This window comes from Meleagris gallopavo, chromosome 1 (assembly GCF_000146605.3).
Source record: "Meleagris gallopavo isolate NT-WF06-2002-E0010 breed Aviagen turkey brand Nicholas breeding stock chromosome 1, Turkey_5.1, whole genome shotgun sequence".
Taxonomy (NCBI): Eukaryota; Metazoa; Chordata; class Aves; order Galliformes; family Phasianidae; genus Meleagris; species Meleagris gallopavo.
This window is the reverse complement of record NC_015011.2, coordinates 77,230,556-77,237,813: the sequence shown is the minus strand read 5'-3', so window position 1 is coordinate 77,237,813 and position 7,258 is coordinate 77,230,556. Positions and strand designations below refer to the sequence as shown.

The window sequence follows — 7,258 nt, the reverse complement described above, 5'->3', positions numbered from 1 at the left end:
CCGGCGGCCGTCGCCGGTCCGAAGATGGCAGACGCTGACCGTGGGCTGGTAATGCGGCAGCTAACGGAGGCAGGCTGGAGCAGCCGCGGCCCAACGGGGGGGTTGGATTGAACTGGGTAGAGGTGAGATCAGTCACTGCAGGAAGATCCAGCACCTATGCTTTTTCTCAAGATTTCCGCTATCGTTGCACCTCAAATTAGCGTGCTGAGGAAAGGAAGCTTGAAGGAGTAGTTATCTGGGAAGCCTCTGGAACTGGCACCAGTGTGTGAATCACCTTCTTGGAGATTAACGCAGGGTTCTTTCTTCATCTGAGCTGAGCCACAAGAAAAATCTGCTGGGAAATTAAATCAGCTTGCTTCTAAGATCTGCTACATGATTGCATCTACATAAGTGACACTGAGGTTGACTTGCAGAATAAAGCAAACACTTTAAGCTTTAACTCTTTCCAGATTGAAGCTTCTCATTTAGGATTCAAACTGAAAGCACATTTTTAATGTCACAGGTTTTATATTTCTGGGAAACTTTTTATTACAAAATTGCCAGCCTGGCAATGCTTTTAGCTGTAAGGTAAAACCAAATCCAGACCAAATAATTCCTTACAGGCCTTGTGTGAAACATCTGAAGAACTTCTTGCCTCTAAAAGTTAAATGCCTGGCCCAATGTGAAACCTGTCTCACAGCTCTGTTTTATGCTGGCTGTCACGCAACAAGTGGAATTTGAACTGCAAAAGAGGAATTGTAACTAACTCCAGATTTCTATTCCAGTCTCTTACTTATAGCCAGGCTATAACTTGCATTCATAACCGAAATCCAATCCAGTGTAGACAGAGGTAACATGTCTTCCCGTAATCTCCCTTTATTCCAAGATTTGTTAGAAGTGATGACATGGAAGTTTATGGGGAGATCTCAGTTCAGCCACTTTTTGTGCCTGCCATGAGGTTCAGATCTGTTGAGCAGTGAAAGGTGGCAGAGCACTCGCTTTTACTCCTTGTTCCGGTTTCAGATGAGGGTAGAGTCAATTTTTTTCCCCTGTAGTTGATGTGGTGCTGTGTTTATGATTTTGGATGAGTGCAGCTTGATAGGCATAGACCAAAGCCTAGCATGTTGCAGTGTCTTTTTGGATCTGACAGGGGATGGCATACCTTTTTCAACTATTTTACTACTTTTTCAAGATTCTGCACTTGCTCAGGGCTGAAGTTCCAAAGCACTGGAGGTGCCCATTTTTCTAGGTGCCTGCCCATATCCTCCCACCCTCTCTGCCATTCGTAACTATCCTGCCTTAGGGCAGATCTCTGGGTGATACATAGTTGTTTAACCTTAAAACCTGGAGCACGTTCAGGAGACACAGCAATAGGAACATGTTGGTTTGAACATCTGGAGTATATTCAAAATTCTCAAGAACTGTTGTAACTTGGTTGGAGTGAAAGGGAAAGGAGAAGAAGCAGGGGAAAGTGTTTCCCCTTGTCTCTCTCACAGATTGGTTCCCTGCTAAGAAAAGATGAAGAGTGTAATTGTTAATATGTTTCAGAGAGATGGTTCCCCATGTACGGAGATGATGGCAATGTCGAGTATGTACACCAGGTTAGTCTCACAATTTGTACTTTTATCATATAATAACAAAGGTTTGCACAGTACAACAAAGTGATAACCTTAATCCAGCCCACAGAGATGATTGACAGCACAACAGGGACATAGATAGACAGTAAGGTGCTACATAACACAACTCTGAGAACAAACACAAGTCTGATTAAAAACAACAGCAAAACCAACAGCATTGTAACGAGTAACTACTAAACTAAAAATATGTATATAACAATTTTGTTTTAACATGCTGGGGTCAGATATGGCAATCTTTCAGATCCAAGCCATTCTATGATCCTCTAATCTATAATTCTCTAATTCTATGATCACAGCCTCATGTTGAGCACCTAAAGGACTGTTGTGATTTAACCAGTAAGCAGCTCTGCACCATGCAGCTGTTCACTTGACCCCCCTGGCAGTGGGATGGGTGAGAGAATTGAGGGAAAAAAATGGCAAAACCTGTGGATTGAGATAAAGAAAGATTAATAGGACAGAGAAGAAAGGTAAAATAATAATTACAATGATATAAGAATACACTAAACAAGTGATGCACTGTGCAATTCCTCACCACCCACTGATGCCCCCCACTGATGCGGATGCCCAGACAACCTCTGAGCAGCGGCAGCCGCCCCTGGCCAGCTCCCCCCAGTTTTGTTGTTCAGCTCAATGCCATATGTTATCAGTCATACCTTTGGCCAGTTGGTGACAGCTGTCCTGGTTCTATCTCCTCCCAGCTCCCTGTGCATGTCCAGCCCTTTGCTGGCAGGGCAGTGTGGGAAGCTGAAATGTCCTTGGCTCTGTGCAGTGCTGCTCAGCTCAACTAAAACATGCATGTGCTATCAACATTATTTTCATCCTAAATGCAAAGCACAAGCTACTGGGAAGAAAATTATGCTAGCCAAAAACAGGACACTCTCATAGATGAGAACACTCTGTGTTAGCAGGATACCTGTGCAAAACATTACCATGCAACACATTTACAGTCAGAACTTTTCCTTCTTCTCTCAAAATATCCCATCATTTCACTTTCTCCTCAAATCTTTTTCCAAAGTGGTCTCTATCACATAGCTGCAAGATTTTCACAGCACAGACAGAAAGGCCTGCATGTTGCTTAGCAAGTTTCTGAGAAGAGGTAAAATGTCAAGATTACCATAGAAAGAGGTATAGTAATGTTCTCTCATCAGATGAGATGTGTAATGTTACCCTACCTCTTCTGTATTACATAAGAGAGCCTGAAAGCCCCAATTATCTGTCACTGGGAGGATTGTTCCTGCAGTACTCTGTACCAGACAGCAGTAGGCAAAAACAGTCTGCAGGCCCCTCCCAGATCCTTATAGGATGGCGTCTGGCCATGGAGATGGAAGGGGGGATATGAAAATGGTTGTCTTTGATCTGATAACGTGAGACTAAATTCTGTGGTAAGATTGTTATCCCCTTCCAGCAGGAGAGCTGGATAGAGCTGGGCACTGGGGAGCGGCTGTCATGCTGAGGGACAGATCACAGCAGAGATCTGCTGAAGATGCTATCCTATGCTCAGCTCTTCAAGCTGTCATCTTTGTGTTGGAACACAGCACCTTTTAGAGTTGTAGAGCTTCCCAATAGCCCAAGGGGCAGACCAAGATGTCTCTTTGTACTTTAGGTGAGCCTAAAGGCTTCTGAAAGCATAAGTTCACTGCAGCTTAAAGTTTGCTGTCATTCTGCCTCACCTCCCATGTTTGTGTTGCTGGAATGTAACTACGTGGTGGCCCTACCAGCTGGCTAGCCCTGCTGAATTTGACCTCTGTGGCTGGATCAATTTTCAGTGGGGTCAGTTCCCTGAGCTGCCTCACTACCCTGTGGCATAAACCTGACCTCTGAGGATGGGTTAGGGGAGACTCTGACAGGTCTAATTTAGATTATTTTAACTACACAACTGCATTATCTATGCAAAACCTCCTTGTCTGGTTACCATTGCCACCAGCTAGAAATAAAGGGTCTGCTGAAAAATCCTTAAAGAATTCAGACAACTTTTCAATAAAAGCCCCTGTAATCTGTCAGGGGAAAAAAACCAAAACAAAACATACTGAAAAGAAAGAGAGGTGGAAGTTAAAACCAGATAAAACTGTTTGGCCCTGTAGCTGCAAATGTAAGTAACAGATGTGGCAAACTACTATGGTGAAACATTGGGTTATTTAAGTCTTGAGGGGTTGAATAAAGTCAGCAGGCAACTATATGTTAGTGAAGAGACTATGAGTTTGATGGCAGGGACATATTATACAGGGATTGGATGAGTACTAAGAGATGTTTAATTGTGTCTGTGGGCCTTCAAACTGTACATTTGTAGGGGTGAACAGTAGCATCTGTGACTGTTTTTGCAGTGACGGAAGCGGCAGACAGGGTTCAGGTGCAGAAGGGAGCGGTGTGGTGCAGGCACCGCACCCTGCGTGCATCATTTCCCAAAGCTAGGGATGGTGAGAGAACATGAAAAACCTGCAGTTTCAAAGTGAAAATCTGTGGTGGGGGAAAGTACACGATTTGTGGGGCAGCTTTGTGCGTCTGGGGTGTGCTCCCTAAACAATGTATTCTCTTTGCCTCCCTTTGCTGTGCTTGCCACCTGCAACTTGAACATATGGTGATGGATCCCGAGTTTGCTCACAGCTCCCAAAATAGAATAAATATTATTTTCGGTTTGATTTGCAAATCAACCTTCTCCACTGACCTCTGCCTCCTCCCCTCTTCAGTTCTTGTCTTCTCCTACGCCACCAAAATTTCTAACCGTTTGTTCTCCCCCGGGTTCTGGGAAGCTGTGACTAATTAAGCTGCTTAGGCAAGCTCAGGTGCAAAGCAAAACAAATAGGAGGACGGACTGCTGCCCACTCCCTCCACTAAGCACGTTCCACCTCAGCATGTGCTGTGAGGGAGGGCCTGGGCGGGAGAAACTTCATGGAAAGGAAAACCCTTGCGTACACATAAACCACTTCATGAGAAGAAGAGTCTGCAGCTTGCAGATGGCATGTGGCAAAGCTATGCCAGGATGGTGGAGTCACCATTCTTGGAGGTGTTCAAGAAATGTATAAATGAAGCATGTAGTTTAGTGGTCATGGTGGAGTTGGTTGATGGCTGGATGCTCTTAGTGATCTTTTCCAACCTTAATGATTCTATGATTTTATGATTCTATGGGCTGATAGGTAGCGACATCTTGAGTCATTCACAAGAGTCAATAACACTGAGTTTCTGTATCCTCCTCAGATCTCAGTGCAGCCTGAGCTTTGGGAGCCCTCTTTGCACTTTTTTGAAGGGCTATAGTGGAATTTCTTGCCCCTTAGAGAGGAAGTGCTTCTCAGCTCTTTGCTGAGCTTTCTGGTGGAAGCTGGACAGTCCTACAAAGTAACCTCTCACCCCTCTGACAGAACCTTCTGGATGCTGCTGTGCTTCTAGAGGCAAGTATAATTTCAGATTTCTGAAAGACTGCTGTTCCCAGAATTAGACCCTGTGAGTCTGTACAGGACTTCACGTGTCTATTTTTATTAATTAACATTAATGTGTCAAGAGGAAGGATTGCTGCATCACTGTGAAGGAAACCTCAAACACATACAAAGTTGGCTACCAACTGAGAGAGAAGCTCTTACAGGGGCTCCAACAGAGGATTTTTGAATAGCCCTTATGGGTGGGATGTTTCTATCTGTTTCCGTGCCCTTAGTACTGCAGACATGCAGCTACTTTGCATGTCAAAGCAAAGGGAGAGTTTCTCAACGGCACATTTGATGCTCAATTACAGAATAGAGCATGACAGCTCTTACTACCATGTATTAATAACTCTTCTTCACTTTATGGCTTTAACAGTTGCAGCAACCAACATTTATGTTGACATATTACCTTCAGCAGTGCAACACGAAAGAAGACTAATCTGATAGTGCCAGGTCACTGAGCTGACTTAGAAGTTTTTAAAGTGCATTTCTTCCACCAAACTTGCTGCCCTATTTACTGGATTAAAATGAATGAGCTGCACTGTGTTTATAACATTTCATACCTACCTCTCTCTTGATGGTCCCAGACTCTCATTTTTCTCTGTTACAGTACCATTCAATGATCTGTTCGGTCCTTCTTTCTCCATCCTCCCTTTGAAACAACACCCACAGTGTGTCCCAAATGGAAAGTCAGCCCTGCATAAGTGTTAGACATCATGGCTGTACCCTGGGACAGAGTCAGAACAACCTCAGCAGTCACAGTGCTCATGCAGTTGCCCCTGCCTTTAATCTCTTGTCTCGCCAGTGGGGCTGTGCTTCCACATTTCCCATCCACATCGTGCAGCAATCCACAACACAGACACAGAGAGCAGAACACTGGTTCCTACTGGGGGCATATGGGCCCAATCTCCCAGGTGTCCATTACTCAAAGGTGCATTCCTCTCTCTGCCTGCAACCTACACAAGTCTGAACTGGCAGGTTTTAAATGGCATGTCAAGATCTCGTCCCTCTGGCCTTTCTGTATGACCAGTGGGCAGCGATTGCCAAGAGCAGGTGTACAGTCAGGAGTTTTACATGCACTGCACTGAGTGCTGCACTTCCACTGAAGCGTGGTCAACGTCTGCAAAGCAGGAGAGGCAGAAAACATCTCAGGTGTTCAATTTTAAGATATAGTTGAGGTACCCCTTTGTTTTTACAAACAGTTCTGTGAAACAGAAACTTTTAAGCAAATACAGTGTGAATCGTTTAGTAATATTTTAACACCTATAATACTACTATGTGCTACAAATTTCTCTGCATTGATATCTAATAAATATTACAAACAATATTTTTTCAATATCATGTAATTGATGTTTGTCTGTGAGGCAGCTGTCCAAATAATCAGTTACTGCCATCAGACAGTAAAATTTTTTGGCAGAAGTGCAGCTGAAACTAGTGCTTTAAAGGGGGAGACCATTCACTGCTTTAACCTCCAAGTGCGACACTTCCTTGCTGGTGGTTCTGCCTCCGTCATTTCTCCCATTACTCCTTTTCAAGTTCCCCATTTCTATTTCTTGTTTCAGAAGACCTGGAAAAAAACTGTTTAAAGAGGTGTTCTGGATCCTCAAGTTTAGCTCTGTAACTCTGCAGATAACCACGTTATGGATTTTCTTATCTAGCTCCTTCTTGACACGAGTCGGTTTCATTCTGCCTGCTCTCCGGTGCTGTACTCTGAAGGAATGACAATCTCATCTGACAAAAGATGCCTTGGATCTTCTTCTTGTGTCAGTGTTATCCTTTAATTTATCCTGTAACTTATGCCAACAGTGCACTGACGGAGAAAAATAAATAGAAGAAACCTGCCCATATTCCTGCTCAGCTTTTGTTTTTTGTCAAAACAGGCCAAGTCTCTTTTTGTTTGCTGAGACTAGAAGAGCTTTCCAGCTTCCTCGTACAGTCTCAGCTCTTTTCTACATGCGCTCAGGTTTGAACTCCTCTTCCTTCAGGGTGTAGGACAGTAACAATACCCTAGATGTGATTGGCAAACAGCGTTCTAGCTCCACTAGAAACACCGCCTCAGCGGTGGAACAACTTTTCTTCCCCCCCTCCTCTACTGATTACTGTACAAATAACCCAGATCCTTTTCCTCCCCTTTTCGCCGAGTCCGCCCCCGCTCCTCCGCCTCAGGCAGGCGGGGAAGGGGAGCCCGTTGGTCGCCTCAGCGCGGGGAGGCGGAGGCGGGACGGCTGCGCG

General features: G+C 44.5%; 1 protein-coding gene across 1 annotated transcript in view; it reads left to right on the top strand.

The window, feature by feature from the left end:
- The first annotated feature begins 3,978 nt into the window (after positions 1-3,978).
- Positions 3,979-7,258, top strand: part of TENT5C (terminal nucleotidyltransferase 5C) — an 11,755-nt gene continuing 8,475 nt past the window's right edge. The window contains exons 1-2 of the mRNA XM_010718752.3: positions 3,979-3,983; positions 7,228-7,231. The gene's annotated coding sequence lies outside the window, so the exon portion shown is untranslated. The remainder of the gene's footprint in view (positions 3,984-7,227; positions 7,232-7,258) is intronic.